General features: G+C 40.6%; 1 long non-coding RNA gene across 3 annotated transcripts in view; it reads left to right on the top strand.

The window, feature by feature from the left end:
* LOC118155305 (uncharacterized) overlaps positions 1 to 19,150 on the top strand; it is a 43,153-nt gene that overhangs the window by 5,381 nt on the left and 18,622 nt on the right. The window contains exons 2-4 of one of the 3 annotated variants that reach the window (XR_004745598.3): positions 2,991 to 3,113; positions 3,451 to 3,589; positions 4,414 to 4,601. This is a non-coding gene — a long non-coding RNA (uncharacterized LOC118155305). Of the gene's footprint in view, positions 1 to 2,990; positions 3,590 to 4,413; positions 4,602 to 19,150 lie in introns of all 3 variants that reach the window. The other 2 variants (XR_004745597.3, XR_004745599.3) reach the window with 2 other exon arrangements.

Here is a 19,150-nt window from a genome sequence, read left to right on the forward strand (position 1 = left end):
CATCTTAACTGCTGTAAGTATACGTTCTGATAGCATTGAATACGTTCACATTGCTATGCAACCATCATCACCATCTATCTTCAGAACTCTCTGCATCTTGCAAAATGAAAACTCTGTCCCCATTAAGCAATAACTCCTCATTCCCTCCTTCCCTGAGCCCCAGCACTCATCATTCTACTTTCTGTCTATGAAGTTGACGACTTTCACTACTTCGTTAAGTGGAATCGGACAGTACTTGGCCTTTTGTGATTGTCCCATTTCACTTGGCATAATCTCCTCAAGGTTCATCCATGTTGTGGCGTGTGTTATAATTTTCTACCTTTTTAATGCTGAGTTCCATCGCATGCATATACCGCCTTCTGTTTCTCCACTCATTCTTCAATGGACACTTGAGTTGCTCTATGTTTTGGCTTATTGTAAACAGAGCTGCTATGAACATGGGTGTTTGACTATCTCTTTGTGACCCGGATTTGGATAAATGTCCGGAACTGGGATGCCTGGGTCATGTGCAAATTTAATTTTAATTTTTTGAGGAACTGCCCAACTGACTTGCAAAATGTGAATTTTTGATGGCGCTAATGATAACAGATGAACTTATATTTGTTGCCCCAGTGTATCAGTCTGTTTTCACACTGTTAGACAGAACTACCTGAGACTGGGTAATTTATGAAGAAAAGAGGTTTCATTGACTCACATTTCTGCAGACTTAATAGGAAGCATGACTGGGAGGCCTCAGGAAACTTACAATCATGCTGGCAGAGGTAGGGAAAACAAGCACATCTCACCACAGTGGGGCAGGAGAGAGATTGAAGGGGAAAGTGCCACACACTTTCAAACAATCAGGTCTCATGGGAACACACTCACTAGCACAAGAATAGCAAGGGGGAAATCAGCCCCCATGATTCAATCCCTCCCCACCAGGCCTCTCCCCCAACACACAGGGATTATAATTTGAGATGAGATTTCAGTGGGGACTCAGAGCCAAACCTTATCACCCAGTGTGTGTCCCTTTCTGATTAAGTGCCGCTGACCACCTCTGGTCTGGGCGTTCTAGAGAGCAGGTGAGAGCTGCTTATCTCTAGAATGCAAGTGTAAACTCATTGCACTTACATAACATTCCAGCCATTGTTCTGAGATATTACAGCTGTAACTCACGGCCGAAGAAACCCTGAATTCCTACACAGATCGGGAAGCTCTTTAACAATGGAGATCAAATCTAGTATTTCTTTATTTTCCTTTGCTTTGTGGTAGTTACTCAGTTAAATGTGTCAGAGAGGTAAGAAAGAGATCTGCCTCACGGAAAATCCGAATTCTAGTATTGTGTCTTTACTTTCTCACACGGGATTGTTCCACAAGCTGACCACTTCCTTATCCTCACAGCTGCAAAAATCTACTACCGAACAACCTGACTGAAGGAAGATTTGTGTGGGAAAATACAGTTGAAAGCTCCAGTTCATCTCCCCTGTATGGGTATTATTTACTGGTGGGAGGTTTTCTGAGAGAGATGAGACTTCTTATTTTTGATTAATTAATTAATTCAAGGTCTCTCTCTGTAGCCCAGGCTAGAGTTCACTGACGGCTTCATGGCTCATGGAAGTATTGAACTCCTGGGCTTAAGCCGTCCATCCTCCCGCCGCAGCCTCCTGAATAGCTGGAAGTAGAGAGCATGCCGCCATACCCAGCAAGTTCTTCTACTTTTTGTAGAGATGGGGTCTCCCTATGTTTCCCAGGCTGTTCTCGAATGCCTGGCCTCAAGTGATCCTCTTGCCTTGGCCTCCCAATGTGTTGGGATTACGGGCATGAGCCACCATACTTGGCCAGGACTTCCTGGTTTCAGGATTTGCATCCAGCTGTTGCTGTCCACCAAGCATCTGGGCTATTCCTTCACACAGTAAAAAGTGGGACACAGGCCCTTCCTTGGTCATTTTGCTGCTGCCAAAGTCCTCACCCTGTTCTCTTTCAAGTCTTTCTGTCAGGTCTGATCATGCAATTCAGTTGAGGTGGGGAGGGGAGGGGAGTGAAAGGAAGTAGGAGGTCAAGGAGGCAGATGAAGTTTCCTTTCCTCTTTGAATTTTGCGGTGACTGATCAAACTGCCACCTCTGCCTGCCTTTGTTCCTCAGCTTCATCTTACTCTCCAAATAATAATAATTCTGCCAGGTGCAGTGATTCACGCCTGTAATCCCAGCACTTCCGGACAGCAAGGCGAGAGGATAGGTTGGGACCTATCCTCTCAAGAGTTTGAGACCAGTGTGGGCCACACAGGGAGACCTCATATCTACAAAAAATTTACAAAAGAAAATAGCCAGGCCTAGAGGCATAGCCTGTCGTACCAGTTACTTGGGAGGCATGCACGCACGCGCGCGTACACACACACACACACCACCCCCAACAAAAATGATTGTAATCAGTACTTTAAGCTTGTATCAGATCAAATGACAGAAACCTGAACGTTTGGCCCTGCAGGTTGCAGGCTAACACTGAGGTCTGCTTGAGGGACTCTGGCTAGGATTTGCTGGAGAGAAAAAAAATCAGCCATCTCATCTTCGTTTTTAATTAATGCAGTCAGTCACCAGTTTTTCGTTCCAAAGTGTCACAAGCAGGAAATCAAAGAAAGTCTTGTATAAATAATAAGAAAAAGAGGTTCTATCTATTAGTAATGGAAAGCATTTTCAAGGAGAGCTTGACATCGCTGATAGGCTCCACACTCCCTTCAGGTGAAACCTCTCAGAAATCATAACATAAATTATAGATGTGTCCAAAGCTTTTTAGGATAGGATATTAAAGATCTCATTTTAATAGTATCTTAAGTCAAAAGAAAAAAAATATAGAACAGCCTCTTATCTAGGTCATAACACAAATCCTTCTGATTCAACCAAAATGAAAACAACTTTTAGCTTTTTTATGATTGGCTTTTGTTTTGGTTTTGTTACAATTTTGAGAAGGAGTCTGTGAGAGATCATTCTAGGGGTTTGTTTTTATTCTCTCATAGTTTCTCTGAAAAACTTGTTCAGGGAGGAGGAAAGGATGATCCTGATTCATTGGACCTGTCAGATCTGAATCCTCAGCCGGAGAAGGAACGGATTCCCCTCCTCTCCTCCAGCAGCTTGCAATGGTCAGTATGAACTGTCAGTCATGGGGATGCCGAGCTGTGTGCTCAGTCTCCTTCAGGGCTGGTTGGTTTCCTCTGGGTTTGTGGTGTTAAACCTGCTGAAATGCACTAGCTGAAGTGTGCTGCCTTTAACTCCCGTGCTCACGGTGAAATGTCTCTCTAGGACTTGCCAAGGCAACGCAAGCTAATATTCACTTCAAATGGCAACAAGCCCTGAGTATTAGTTGCCATTTACATTTTTATCCTTCTAGAAGAGGTTTCTTCACTCACCACCACCCTCACTCACACACCCATGACGTCATCATGTTTCTTGCCTGCGACTCCCTCCTTGCTTTAGCAGATTCCCGAGTAGACTTGAAGCGAAAGCGTCACGTGGCAGGCAGTCCACAAGAATCTGCTGGGATGCCACTATTTGCTGGGAGTGTCGTGTCTTGACGTACATCATTTTGTGAGCTCATCCCCGTCACCAGAGGAGGCTGGTAGGATGTATGGTTGATATGAAATAAAAAGACCCAGGTTTGAATGGAGCTCTAACCACTTACTACTCATACATACGACCTGAACATTTTTTGTTTGAGGCAGAGTCTCACTCTGTTGCATAGGCTGGAGTGTGTAGTAGCATGATCATAGCTCACTGCAGCCTCAAACTCCTGAGTTCAAGTGATCCTCCCGCCTCAGCCTCCAAGTAACTAAGAGTACAGGTGCATGCCAAATGCCTGGTTAATTTTAAACATTTTTTTTTTGAGGCAGAGTTTCACTCTCGTGGCCCAGGCTGGAGGGCAATGGCAGGATCTTGGCTCATTATAACCTCCGCCTCCTGGATTCAAGCAATTCTCCTGTCTCAGCCTACTGAGTAGCTGGCATTACAGGTGCCCATCACCATGCCCAGGTAATTTTTGTAGAGATGGGGTTTCACCATGTTGGTCAGGCTGGTCTTGAATGACTGACCTCAGGTGATCCACCCACCTTGGCCTCCCAAAGTGCTGGGATTACAAGTGTGAGCCACAGCACCTGGCCAAATATTTAAACAAAAATGTTTTTGTTCATAAAAACGGAGTTTCACTACATTGCTCAGGTTGGTCTCCAGCTCCTGACCTCAAGCAATCCTCCCACCTCAGTCTCCCAAAGTGCTGGAATTACAGGTGTGAGCCACCACACTGGGCCTGATCCATGCATTTAAACTCCTTGAGAGTTCTATTTTCTGTCATTTGGGAATATACTATTTTCTACTTCATATGATCACTAAGGAGACTGAATTTAAAAATGCTCAGTGATAGCTTATAAATATCCCTTTATTCCCCAGGAAAACCAACAAGGCTATGAAGCATTTTGAAGTTGACTGCATTTTGCAATGAAGTACACCAATGAGCTATTCTCTATACAAGGGGCGGTTTTGAAGTGTGAATGGAAGCAAGCCTGGGTCAGGAGCTCTGAGAACACTGCTGCCCTGGAATCATCACAGCAATGACGAAAGAGCAGAACCTTCATAAGGTAAATTAGAAAACTTCCCACGCTACCAGCTAGTTCTTTTATTCCTAAATGAGGAGTGGAATCACTAAAGAAAAATCACAACTGCATTCTTAGAATGTGAATCTGCTGATTTACTAACAGATACTTAATGATTATGCAATATATACCAGGTAATATTCCAGGGACACGTTGTAAGCAGGACAGACAGGCTACTTTCTCTCATGAGTCTTGCATTCCAAACGCAGAAACAGAGATAATAAAGAAATAATGGGCTAGGTGCAGTGGCTCATGCCTGTAATCCCAGCACTTTGGGAGGCCCAGGCGGGTGGATCACCTGAGGTTAGGAGTTTGAGACCAGCGTGGCCAATATGGTGAAACCCCGTCTCTACTAAAAATGCAAAAATCAGCCAGGTGTGGTGGTGCATACCTGTAGTCCCAGCTACCCAGGTCTTGAGACAAGAGAATTGCTTGAACTGGGAGGTGGAGGTTGCAGTGAGATGAGATAGCACCAGTGCACTCCATCATGGGAGAGCAAGACTTAAAATAATAGTAATAATAATAATGCAAAAAAATATAAGAAATCATGGGTGTTATAATGAAAACAAAACAGGGTGATGTAGGTTAGAATGACTGGGAGGTTTCTTTAGATTGGAAAGTGAGAGAAAACTTTTGTAAGGGGTGCTCTTTGAACGTCATCCTGAATGACAAGAAGACAGTCCTGTGAGCCTTGGGGAAGAGTGTGACGGCCAGTGGAGAGAAGGTCTGAAGTGGGCGTTCTAAATTCACGGCTCATTGAAAAGTGGTCAGTATTTGTCCTTGAATATATCACAAAAGAAACCCAGAGGGCAGATGTATTTTCACACACAGGGACAGGCACACTGATGTCTCAGAAGTTCAGATCTGGTGCGCAGTTTCTGGTCGTGCCTAAGAGGACAAAGTGGTATGGGGTATCTGTAAATAACCCACTTTTGTGTGGCAGGTGCCATCACAGTCCCCAGTGAGGGACAACGGTGAGTTGTGACTAGGTGAGCTGGCCTTCCTGAAGGGGGTTAATTATTCTCCGTGTTTAGAAAGTGAAGGTTGTAGAGGTGGTCCAACGGTGAGCGGTGGCACTTGGGTTTTTTGGGACAAGCAGTGGAGAGCCCTGGAAGTGCTGAGAAATGGACTTTCTGAAGAGAGGAAGTCTAAAAATGTCTATCTCTCTGCGGGAGGATATGCACAGCTGTTCCCTGCCTCTGGCCCCTTGGCCGTGCCCCCTTGCTTCTTCCCCCACCACTCTGCCCAGTCTGGACTCATTCCTCACATGTCCAGTTTAATATGCTGCTCCTTCTAGATGTAAGCAACCCCTTCCCTGAATGCCCAGGTTTATAATGGGAAGGTTGCTATGACAACACCATAGCAGAAATAGCCAATAGAATTTAAACCCAGCCATGCTAGGAAAGGCCATGGTTTCGAGTGTCTATAAATTAGTGGATATCAGGAGAAACCTCACCTCATGCTCAGATCAGTCTTGGAAGGTAAACAAGTGTTCTCATGTGACAGAATCCAAAGAGTTCGAAACCAGCCTGGCATTCAGCATGGAGTAGACATTGGTCAGGAATTGGGTTATTCCTCCTCAAGAATAAAAGTTGCTTCGTCCTATTGCTCACTTAAAAGCTGGTTTTGTTTTTGTTTCTTTTTCTAAGACAAGGTCTCGCTCTGTCACCCAGGCTGGAGTGCAATGGTGCAATCATAATTCACGGTTGCCTCCAAATCCTAGGCTCAAGCAATCCCCCTGCCTCAGTCTCCTGAGTAGCTGGAACTACAAGTGCACGCACGCCATTGGGTCCTGCTAATTTTTACATGTTTTTGTAGAGATGGGGTCTTGCTCTGTTGCCCAGGCTGGTCTTGAATTGCTGGCCTCTAGCTATCCTCCCACCTTGGCCTCTCAAAGGTGTGAGCCACTGTGCCCCACTAAAAGCTGTGTTTTCTCATTTCTAGGCTTCCTTGCATTTGTACACGTTCCCTCTTTATTATTATTAATCTATCACTGGGTGATTATTCCTGTGATGAAATTCATTCCTGCTAAATTTCCAAAGCCCCACCAACCTCAAGCAGAGACTAGGAGGGGTCACTGGCTCCTGTTAATTTAGGTCTTTATCCATTTCTCTTTTAATAGAGAGGTATTTCAGCCCCAAACGTGAAATTTGGGAAGAAAAAAATAAGACTTAACTATAATGATCACTTTCCAGTCACTTTGCAAATCCTGTTTCTCTTCCTTGTCATTCATTCATATAAATAAGTGGCTTGCTTTTAAAATTCGGTTGTCTTAGTTAGCAGCTTTATTCAGGAATTTGAAGGGGGGTTCTTCAAGAAGTGATAAATGGCGCATCAAAATTTTGCTGTGCTTGCTGTGCAACTGTAGGTGACCAGTGATTCTTCAGTAAAAGGGAAGATACAACTTATGAAGGCTGCTGAGGTCTTCTTAGCACAGCTACTGAGAGGGAAGTGTATGCCATAAGTCTTGGCTATAATGCTCATCTGTATATCTACATGATTGTAATTAATCAGCACACATTATATTAAATGATTACCAAAAGGAACATAAAATTGATTTCTGCTGATTTTTTAAAAAAGTAAACTCAAGTGAATTATATTCTGTCTGAAAAGTACTGAATCATTTTATGTGAGGATTTTTGTTTTAGTTAATTCCCTGATAAGGCAAAATTACAAAGTAGGTTAGTTAATCTATCTCACATCTTTGGGAGCCTTTGTTTTAGTTTTTTTCTGTTGCTATAACAGAATACCATAGACTGGGCTATTTATAAAGAAATCAAATTTAGTTCTGGAGGCTGGGCAGTCCAAGAGCGTGGCACTGGTAACTGGTGAGAACCTTCTAGCTGTATCATAACATGGGAAGGGCAAATGAGCCCATGAGACAGAGAAGGGCGTCAGGGGCTGGACTCACTTTATAACAACCCATTCTTGCAATAACAAACCCACTTCCATGATAATGTCATTGATTCATTCATGAGGGCTCTGTCCTCAGGACTCTGTCACCTCTTATTACAACCCATCTCCTGACACTATTACATTGAGGATTAAGTTTCTAACACATGAACTTACAGGAAACACATTCACACCTTAGTAGTCCTTCTTCCCAAATTTCAATGCTGAAATATATTTTCCGTGCCAAGTGCTCTAATTCTGCCGAAATCCAACTGGATTTCATTAATTATTTCAACAAGTAGTTGAAATAATTCTAAGCCAGGAGATCTGATAAACCAATTCACCCAGAAGTGAACAGCAGTAACAAGGAGTCTCTCTGAGGGCTATCTGATTTTTCTGGTTTGTGTTTTAATTTTGTTTTCCTTTTTTTAAATTAAAATTAAAATTTTTACTTTTTATGGGTACATAGTAGGTAAATATATTTACGTGGTATATGAGATATTTTGATACAGGCATACAATGTGTAATAATCACATCAGGGTAAACAGCATATCCTTCACCTCAAGCACTTATCATTTCTTTGTATTACACACATTCCAATTATACTCTTTTGGTTATTTTTTAAAGTACAGTAAATTATGGTTGATTATAAGCACTCTGTTGTGGTATCAAATACTAGATTTTAGTAATTCCATCTAAGTGTATTTTTGTCCCCATTAACCATGCTTACATCCCCCTCCCCAACCTCCACCATCCTTCACAGCCTCTGGTAACTGTCATTCTACTTTCTATCTCCATGAATTCAATAATTCAATTGTTTTAATTTTTAGCTCCCACAAATTAGGGAGAACATATGGAGTGTGACTTTCTCTGTCTGGCTTATTTCACTTAACATAATGTCCTCCAGTTCCATCCATGTTGTTGCAAATGACAGGATCTCATCGTTTAATGGCTTTTAATTCTTTTTCATAGTACTCCATTGTCATTATGTACCACATTTTCTTTATCCATTCATCTGTTGATGGACACAGGCTGCTTCCAAATCTTGGCTGTTGTGGAGAGTTCTGCAATAAACATAGGTGTGCATGTAGCTCTTCAATATACTAATTTCTTTTGGGTATATACCTATCAGTGGGATTGCTGGATCATATGGTACTTCTCTTTTTAGTTTTTAGAGGGACCTCCAAACTGTTCTCCTTAGTGGCTGTATTAATTTACATTCCCACCAACAGTGTATGAGAGTTCTCTTTTCTCCACACCCTTGACAGCATTTGCTATACCCTATGTTTTGGATAAAAACCATTTTAACTGGAGTGATATGATACCTCATTGTAGTTTTGATTTGCATTTCTCTGATGATCAGTGATGTTGAGCAATTTTTCATATGCCTGTTTGCCATTTGTGTGTCTTCTTTTGAGAAATGTCTATTCAGATGTTTGGCCCATTTTTCATGGGATTATTAGATATATTTCCTATTGAGTTGTTTGAGCTCCTTATATATTCTGGTTATTAATCTTTTGTAAAATGGATAGCTTGTAAATATTTTCTCCCATTCTGTGGGTCATGTCTTCACTTTGTGGATTGTTTCCTTTTCTGTGCAGAAGCTTTTTAACTTGATGTAATTTCATTTGTCCATGTTGGCTTTGCTTGTCTGCGCTTTTGAGTTATTACTTAAGACGTCTTTGCCTAGACAGACCATTATCCTAGAGAGTTTCTTTAATGTTTTCTTATAGTAGTTTCATAGTTTGAAGTCATAGATTTAAGTCTTTATTCTGATGTGATTTTTATATATGATGAGATATAGGGGTTTAGTTTCATTTTTGTATATGATGAGAGAAAGGGGTTTAGTTTCATTCAGTACTTTTTCTCTTTTTTCTGCATATAGATATTGAGTTTTTCCAGCACCATTTATTGAAGAGACTGTTGTTTCCCCAACGTATGTTCTTGGCGTCTTTGTCAAAAGTGCGTTCACTGTAGATGTATGGATTTATTTCTGGGTTCTCTACTCTGTTCCATTGGTCAGTGTGTCTGTTTTTATGCCAGGACCTTGCTGCTTGGGTTACAATAGCTCTGTGGTATAATTTGAAGTCAGGTAATATGATTCCTTCTGTTCTGTTCTTTTGGCTCAGAATAGCTTTAGCTATTATGGGTCTTTTGTGATTCCATATGAATTTTAGGATTGTTTTTTCTCTTTCTGTGAAGAATGATATGGTATTTTGATAGAGATTGCATTGTCTGAGGGCTATTTGTATCCCAGAAATGATGAAAATAACAATCAAATAAAAATTTTGAAAGGAAAGAAAGAAAATATATTAATAAGGCTATTCACTAAAACATTATTTGCAGTAGCTAAATATTGGAAACAATTCAAATATCCATTAATCAAGGTGGGACTGCCACTGTATGCAAAAACTCATCACCGTACCCAAGGTCACCTAGATTTTCTCCTATGTTATCTTCTAGGAGTTTCATATTTTACATTTAGGTCTATAGTACATTTTGAGTTAATTTTTGTGAGGGCTGTTTGGTCTGTGTCTAGATTTATTTCTGCATGAGACTGTTCAGTTGTGCCACACCATTTGTTGAAAAGATGATTTTTGCTCCATTGCATTACCTTTACTTGTCAAAGACCAGATGACTATATGAATCTATTTTTGGGTCCTCTATTTTGTTCTACTGATCTATTTATCTACACTTTTGCCAACCCCAAACTGTCTTGATTACTGTAGCTTTATGGTAATTGCCGAAGTTGAATGCTGTCAACCCTCTGACTTTGTTCTTTATCAATATTGAGTTGGCTATTCTGGGTCTCTTGCTGCTCCACACAGACCTTAAAAATCAGTTTTTCAGTATCCACAAAGTAGTGTACCAGGCTTTGACTGGGATTGTGTTGAATCTATAGCTCAACTTGGAAAGAACTGACATTGTTAGTACTGAGTCTTCCATCTGTGAACATGAAATGTCTCTCCGTTTATTTAGTTCATATTTAAATATTTCAACAGAGTTTTGTAGTTTCTCTCATATAGATATTATATATATTTTGTTAGATTCGCCTAAGTATTTCATTTTGGGAGGTGCCAATGAAATGGTAATGCATTTATAATTCCAAGTTTTACTTATTCATTGCTGGAATATAGAAAAGTAACTGGCTTTTGTATTTTAGCTTTGTACCCTGCAACCTGGCTATAATCACTTATTAGCTTCAAAGTTTCTTTGTCAATTCTTTCAGAGTTTCTGCATAGACAATGATGTCATCTGCAAACACAGTTTTATTTCTTCTATCTCAATCTATATAACTTTTATTTACTTTTCTTGTCTTATTGCCTTAGCTAGGACTTCCAAGAAAATTTTGAAAAGAGTAGTGAGAGGGGACATTCTCCCCTTGTTCCTGGTCTTAGTGGAAAAACTTTAAGTTTCTCACCATTAATCATGATGTCAGCTGTAGGTATTTTGCAGATATTATTTGTCTACAAAGGGGAGATTCCCTTCTATTCCTAGTTTGCTGAGAGTTTTTCATCATGAATGTGTGTTATATTTTGTCAAACGCTTTTTCTGCATCTATTAATATCATTATGTGACCTTTATTCTTCAGCCTGTTGACGCAATGGGTTACATTAATTGATTTTTGATAGTTGAATCAACTTTGCATAAGTGAGATAAATTACACTTGGTAGTGGTGTAAAATTCTTTTTCTACCTTGTTGGATTTGATTTGCTAACATTTTGTTGAGGACTTTTGTCTCTATGTTAATAGGAGATATTGGTCTGTTTTTCTTATAATGTCTTTGCCTAGTTTTAACATTAAGATAATACTGATCTCATAGAATGAGTTAGGAATTATATTCTTTGTTTCTTGAAGAGATTGTGGAATTTTGGTGTAAATTTTTTCCTTCTGTGTTTGGTAGAACTCACCAGTGAACCCATTAGAACCTAGTGCTTTGTGTTTTGTAACATTAGTTATCATTGATTTAATTTCTTTAACAGATGAAAGCCTGTTTAAATTGTTTATTCTTGTATGAGTTTCAGCAATTTTGTCTTTCAAGGAATCAGTCCATTTCATCTAGGTTATCAAATTTGTGGACATAGAACTGTTAGAGTATTCTTTTATCATTCTTCTAATGTTTGTGGGATCTGTACTGATGTTCTGTCATTCATTTCTGGTACTAGTAATTTGCATTTTCTATTTTTTTCTTTACTTAGCCGGGCTGGAAGCTTATCAATTTTATCAATTTCTTCAAAGGACCAGCTCCTGGTTTTGTTGACTTTCCCTATTGATTTCCTGTTTTTGAGTTCATTGATTTTTGCTCTAATTTTTATTATGTCTTCTCTTCTACTTAGTTTGAATTCAATATGTGCTTTTTCTAGTTTCTGTGCACTGCCTATTTGCAGTAAATATTTACTGTTTATAGTAAAATAAAATTTTCCTTAAAAGTACAAAGATTAGTGGTTGCCATTAGAGGTTGGAGAGAGGAGAGGCATGAAGAGATGGAGGACTTATTCTAATATTGTCTTGCAAGGCAGGTCTACTGGCAACAAATTCTCTCAATTTTTATTTGTTTGAGGAAGTATTTCTTCCTTCACTTCTAAAGAATAATTTCATAGAGCACAGAATTCTAGATTGATAGATTTTTTTCTCAATATTTTAAATATTTCACTCTACTCTCTTCTCCTCCTTTTTCTTCACTCTTTTCTTGCTTGCTTTTTTCTAGGGAGAGGTTGGTGCAATTCTTATTTGTTCTTTCAGAGGTAAGACTTTTCCCCCCTTTCTTTTTTAAAGGTGTTTTTCTTTCTTTTTTAAAGAGGTTCTTTGAGTTTATGAAACTTGAATATAATATGCTTCTATGTGGTTTTTAAGGCATTTAGCTTACTTGGTATTCTCTGAGTTTTCTGGATCTGTGGTGTGTGACATTAATTTGGAGATAGTCTCCGTCATTAACTCTTTGCATATTTTCTTTCTGTTTCTGTCTTTCTTCCCTGCAGAATGGTATTCCCATTAAGGGCATGCTGCACCTTTTGTAGTTGTGACGCAATTCTAGACTATTCTATTTTCTTCTTTTCAGTGCTTTTTCTCTTGACTTTTCAGTATTAGAAGTTTCAATTGTCACAGCTTCAAGCTCAGACACTTTCCCTCAGTCAAGCCCATTGTACTAATAAGCCCATGGTTCAATTAATTTGGCTGTGATAATAATATGGTATATTTTAAAAAGAAGTCACTTTGTAGACTCAAACAGAAGTATTACAAATTAAATCATATCTGGGATTTGTCTCATACCTATCCAGCACAGTGTGCATGGGTCAGGGGAGGGAAAGGATAGGCAGAGGTGGAGATGACCAAGTTTGGGTGTTAGTGAATATGTGTTGAAGTTGGGTGTTATGTCCATGAAGGTTTATTATACCAGTCTCTCCAATTTTGTATGTGTTTGAAATTTCTCATAATGAAACAGACAAACATAGATTAACAGAGAGAAAGAGAACAATTTAGCACAGAGAATAGATAATGATCATTTCAGATCTTGAGAAACCGGGGAAGAATGCTTTCCTGGGCCCCTCACATCATACATGGGTGACTGCATGGTTTGCCTTTGCCAAGCTTCCCTGCTCAGAAATGATTCCTTCTACAGCTCTGTTATTCTTCTGCTTCTCTAAAAGCTGGTGTCTGTGACTGCCTGCACAGCCTTGGGCAAATCCCACGTGCACTGTTAATCAAGTTTGCTAAGCTGCCATGAAGTCTAGGGGTCACTGATCCCCCTGGACTCTGCTCGGTGCTATTGATTCCTGCCTGCTGCCCCCTGGTCTTGTGACCTCTCTGTGTGCCCCATGGCCTGTGTTTCCTGTCCCTCTAGGAGCACGCTTGTTGGCTCCACCGTTTCCCTTGCTGCAGGGAGAAGAATGTGATGCCTAGTGAAATTTATTGGGCAACAATAAGGTTCAAGGTTGGCGCCTCCTGCAGAGGAGTTAAGTCTTATCTGCTTTCAGCACCACTCTCCCTGTGGTACTTGGCCAGACTTGCTGCAGATTTTCAGAGCAATTGATTTTCAAGCTGTCCCTGCTAACCCTGACTCTAGCCTCAGACGTGACCTTTCTCCAGACTGGATTATTTATGTCTATCCTGCAACCTCACTAGGGAAGTGTGTTTTGGCCCTCAAACAAAGATTACTGTCTCCTAAATGACCTTAAAATATTTCCCTGCACATGGCTCTCCAGTGGGACACTTGGCTGAAGTTTGCTGACTTTTTATTTTAGTTGCTTAAGATTGTTTCCTTTTTGAGGTACCAGAGAGATCTATTGTGCCCATTTCAAACAGGTTAAAAAGTTTGTGCCACAGAGAGTGGGTGTGATTTTCAGTTTTAGGATTTGGTATTAGTGCGGCTGGTGATTAAGCTCATGGCCGTTGTCAGGCTCACTTGGGTTTAGATATCAGCTTCTCCGCAGCGGTGCGATTTTTAATTTAATGCACGTAATTTTTAATTGACAAATATTTGGAGATATTTCAGGGATGGTTCCAGACCACTCAAATAAAAAGAAGGTCCTAAGAAAGCACGTTGCACAAAGTTTTGGTTTCCCAGTGCATCGTAAAGGTTATATTTACAGTCGTCCATTAAGTGTGCAGTAGCGTCATGTCTTAAAAAGTAATGTCCGTGCCTTCATTTAAAAATACTTTGCTGTCAAAAAATGCTGACAAAGAGACACAAAATAAGCACATGTTGTTGGAAAAACGGTGCTGGTGGATTTGTCTTTGCAGGGTTCCCATAAGCCTTCAATTTGTCAAAAACACAGTACCTGTGAAGAGCGATAAAGCGGGGCACGCCTGCTATTTCCGGTGTATGCAGTGATGTTTTGCTGCCTGTGTTTACGCGCCTATGTAAACGCTGTGGAACTATGAGATCCAGCTAATTAACATATCGATCACCTCATGTACTTACCTGTTTTTTGGTGTGAGCATTTAAAATCTCTCTATTAGCAATTTTGGAATACACAACACATTATGATTAACTATAGTTGCCATGCCATGCAATAGATCTAAAAAACGCATCCCTCTGATCTAATAGAAACTTTGTAGCCTTCGACCAACATTTTCCCATTTCATCCCACCTCGCCAGACTCTGGTAACCAAGCTGTGTGATTATGAAAAATCAACTAACCCGTGAGCCTCAGTTTCCTCAGCTCCACTCTAGTACTTATTTTATGGGGAGCTGCAAAGAGACTGAGACATACTATGTGCCTGCTTGTCACGTTGTGAGTCTTTGTTAAATGGTAATTACTCATATATTATTGAAGAGATTAGCCACAATATATGGTCATAATTTTGATAGTGACAGCTTTCAAAACTTATAGCACTTCATCTTACATCTACTGTAGCATTTAATACCTTGTGCTGTAATTATTTTTTATTTTTATTATTTTTTTAAGGGGCAGGCTCTTGCTCTGTTGTCCAGGCTGGAATGCAGTGAGGTGATCATAGTCACCGTAGCCTTGAACTCCTGGGCTTCAACGATCCTCCTGCTGCATCCCCCTAAGTAGCTGGGAGTGTAAGCACAAGCCACTACACTCAGTTAATTTTTTTTTTTTTTGAGACAGAGCCTCACTCTGTTGCTCAGGCTGGAGTACACTGGTGCGATCCTGGCTCACTGCAGCCTCTGCCTCCTAGGTTCAAGTGATTCTTCTGCCTCAGCATTCCAAGTAGCTGGGATTACGGGCATCCACCACCATGCCCGGTTAATTTTGTATTTTTAGTAGAGGAGGGGTTTCACCATGTCAGCCAGGCTGGTCTAGAACTCTTGACCTCAGGTGATCTGCCTGTCTCAGCCTCCCAAAGTGCTGGGATTACAGGTGTGAGCCACCGTGCTTGGCAATATCCAGCTAACTTCTAAAAAAAATTTATAGAGATGAGGTTTTGCTATGTTGCCCAGGCAGGTCTCAAATACCCGGTCTCAAGTTATTCTCCTGCCTTGGCATCCCAGAATGCTGAGAGCAGCCATGCCTGGCCAGTAATTATTATTATTATTATTATTTTATGAGATGGAGTCTCGTTTTGTCACCCAGACTGGAGTGCAGTGGCGTGATCTCAGCTCACTGCAACCTCCACCTCCCAGATTCAAGCTAGTCTTCTGCCTCAGCTTTCCAACTAGCTGGGATTACAGGTGCCACCACACCTGGATAATTTTTGTATTTAGGACAGATAGGGTTTCACCATGTTGACCAGGCTGGTCTTGAACTCCTGACCTCAGGTGATCCACCCACCTCGGTCTCCCAAAGTGCTAGAATTACAGACGTGAGCCACCGCTTCTGGCTCCAGTAATTATTTTTCTGGAATGATTTCCTGGCCTAGATTAAATGGCAGAAACACCCTCTCATTTATTTTCCTTCTTACTAATATCTACCACATTCCTTGGCACCTAATAGGTAATCAATATTTGTTGATTGAAGGAATGGGTGTGATTGTTATCAGCAACCGGTGATACTGACTTTAAAATCATAAAACACACCCAACATGCATGTGCATCCTCATGCACTTGTATATCTGTGATCAAAATATTGACAATTTCCAGACACTGCATTCCTCATTTGCTTAAGTGGCTATGGAAGGGAGCTTCAGGAGATTCCTGTGACCCTTTGTCCTCCTTCCTTACCTGGAAAGAGGAGCGTGAAATAAGGCCACCAAATGGTGTTCAGAGGGAACAGGAGCTGCTGTTTTGCAGATGCACATAGATGAAGCTATTGACCTGTGGTTCGAAGGATATTCATTTTATGTTTTCTTGTCGTGTGCAGTCTTCCAAATCTTTATATTGTCTAGGATTTTGCAAGATTTTTCTTAGATACTTCTGAGTTTTGTGTTTTGTGCTTCTGGAGCACTGGAAATGGAGCCCACCCTGTTCGATGAAGGCCATGGTGTAATGCAGGCAGATGGACATACAGATACTACATCAGGTTCAGGTAACCGACATGAGTAACAGATTAAAGACACCCTCGATTAAGCTTCCTCTACAAAAGTGTAACTCTTTGTTAAATTAGTGTAACCATCAACTCATTCTTAATGAACGACAGTTACACAGCTATTCACTTATGGTGAAGACACCATGTGAAGCAAGATTTAAAGAAATACATCTATTCTTTCTTCTCAAATCTACAGTTTTCTAAAGGCCTACTCACTTCGTTTCCCCAGGAATTTTTTGCTGCACCATACTTCTCTCCTTCTGGCCAGAAGCACTTGATCCTGGGCAGCCTTGACTGAGAAGCCCTGGACTTGGACGTTCTTTGAGGTGGATCCAGTTTGGCTTAAATCCTTCTGTCTATATACTATAAAAATGCCAATGCCAATGATAATAAAACACCAAAAACAACTCCATAACTTTTTGTTTCAGGTACATAAGAAAAGTGTAGAAACTTACTGCCTAAAACTGTTCTTTTCTCCCTAAAATCATAGCACCTTTACATACTTTGCGTTATCTTTCTGGGGGAAATTCAGTCCCCCACTGCAATTTTTTCCATTGTGAATTTACATTTGTCAACACACACACGTACATATGCATATACACACATATGCACATAGCACCACCATACAATAGTAACAGAAATTCAATCTTTCCTGGCATTTTTAAAGCTTTTAGTGTCCATATGACTTTTCAAGGTAGGAAGCATCTCTGAGGAGAGAGAGACGGCTCTGGACCAACTTCTGCTGCCAATCAGCACCTTGTCAGATACAGGCAGATTTTTCTGAAATCCACAAAGTCAACTTCCGTAGACTCCTAGTTCTTCTCTTCTTGAGACACCTTATTAATTTAAGTCACTTCCCCATTTTCTACAGAAACATTTCCAGTGTATGTGAAATGTACAAATTTAAAAGCAAGCAGAAAAAGAAAAGTTCCATATCGCTGTCTCTAAAGAGGGTGAGGGAATAGAAGAACATGAGCTTATAATCATGTGATTTAGACACAACCCTTGACAAGCGCAAGTGACTACTTCAAGGCACTGGAGGAAAAAGTCCAGGGGCAACATGCTGATTAAACATGTGCACTGAAGTCAGAGTTCTGCATAAATACTATTATGTGTCACTGCTGATTTTCTCCTTTAGCACAACTAAAATAAATGGCTTGCACTGTGTCCATCATTTCACCTTGAATGGAATTTCCTTACTGTACAGAATGTCAGAAGTGGGGCTGCCTTGACCCTGCAAAACGGCCAAGTAGGTAAATGTTATTTTTGCTGCCATCTTCCCTTCTCTCTGCTTGCACCGGGTTCCTGGAGTTGTTCCTCAGGCTCTATCCTGTGTCCAATTCCCCAGGGCCTCCTTGCTGTCAGTTAATAATAGCTTTCAATGCTGTTATTCTTCTCAGAGTTTTTGCATTTTAATGGGACCCCCAGGGATTAAAATGCCTCCAGAACCAAAAGAGTGAATCTCTAACGGTGGAACTTTAGGTACCAGTGACAGGCATTGTGGGAGATTTCATGGGGAGGGTTCTATCGGAAGACAAACACCCCCACAGCTTTCGACTTGACTGACTTGGTATGGTTGACCTTACAAAGGAGTACAGGACTGTAAATTAATCAGCCATGAAATACTGAACATTCTTGCAAAGAAAACCTTCGACTTTGCTAATTATACTTGAGTGTTTAAATCAACTTTTCAGTAAATGAATATGTGGTCATATGGAGGTGTTTCCTGCCTGGGAAAATGCTGTGTTATCTTCGGGAAAGTTCACTTGAGTGACGGTGGCGGAGTGGACTGAGCGGAGTTGTCCGGGCGGCAATGCTTAGTAATCTGTGTTCCAGGTCTTAGCCCATTACTGAAGGAAGCAATCACATTGACACAGAAGAGAATGGCCTGATTAACTCTTAAGTACAGGCGTGAAATAATAATAAATCCCACACTGAACTGCTGTTTCCATATACGTTGTGCACATGGACAAAAAAAAAAGAGAAGCTGGGATATTCTTCTCACCATTGTTCAGCACAAGAGGATGTCAGATTCCTGCACTTTATCTGGACCGCTCTACCGTTCTCTCTTTTTTTTTCCTCCTGCTAAGTAAACAGTGGAGCTTCATCCATTATTCAGCTATCAGAGACTGTCAGGATTTTCTGGCTGTGGAACTTGGGAGTTCTTACATTTCTTTAAAACTGTGGAAAAATGTATTTGCAAAACTGCTGGAAAGGGAAATGAAGAGAGATATCAACCCCTACAATATAATTAATCCTTGTGAGCTTCTCCCCCAGAGGGCTAACTTGAGTTTCTCTTTAGTAATGGGAATTTAGTTTTGTTTCTTTTTTTTTTTTAGTTGTCATTATTCACACTTAACTACCTGTGGCAAGTACTGTGGAGGAGAGAGACTGCTGTAAACAGGTTTGGGGCGCACAGAAGGAAGGGCTTTGAAACCAGGTCCCGTGAGAAAATGCATAGAGCTGCTGCGCTCCACTCTACCTTAAAGCTGGTAAACACACAGCCCTCCCCACGAGCCAGACGTTATGAATTCTATTTTTATAGCTCTTGGAAGGCTTTCTGCAATCTCTTCCACGTTGAATGCTGTAGTTAAAAGATATCTTTAGGAGAGATTTTCCACATCAAAAGTTGCAGGTCTAAGAATATTGAAAAGAATGTAAAATCTTGTGCATGTAAATATCTATTTTATTGCTTTCAACTTTTGGATT

The sequence above is a fragment of the Callithrix jacchus genome, chromosome 7 (genome assembly GCF_049354715.1).
Source record: "Callithrix jacchus isolate 240 chromosome 7, calJac240_pri, whole genome shotgun sequence".
NCBI classification, from domain to species: Eukaryota; Metazoa; Chordata; class Mammalia; order Primates; family Cebidae; genus Callithrix; species Callithrix jacchus.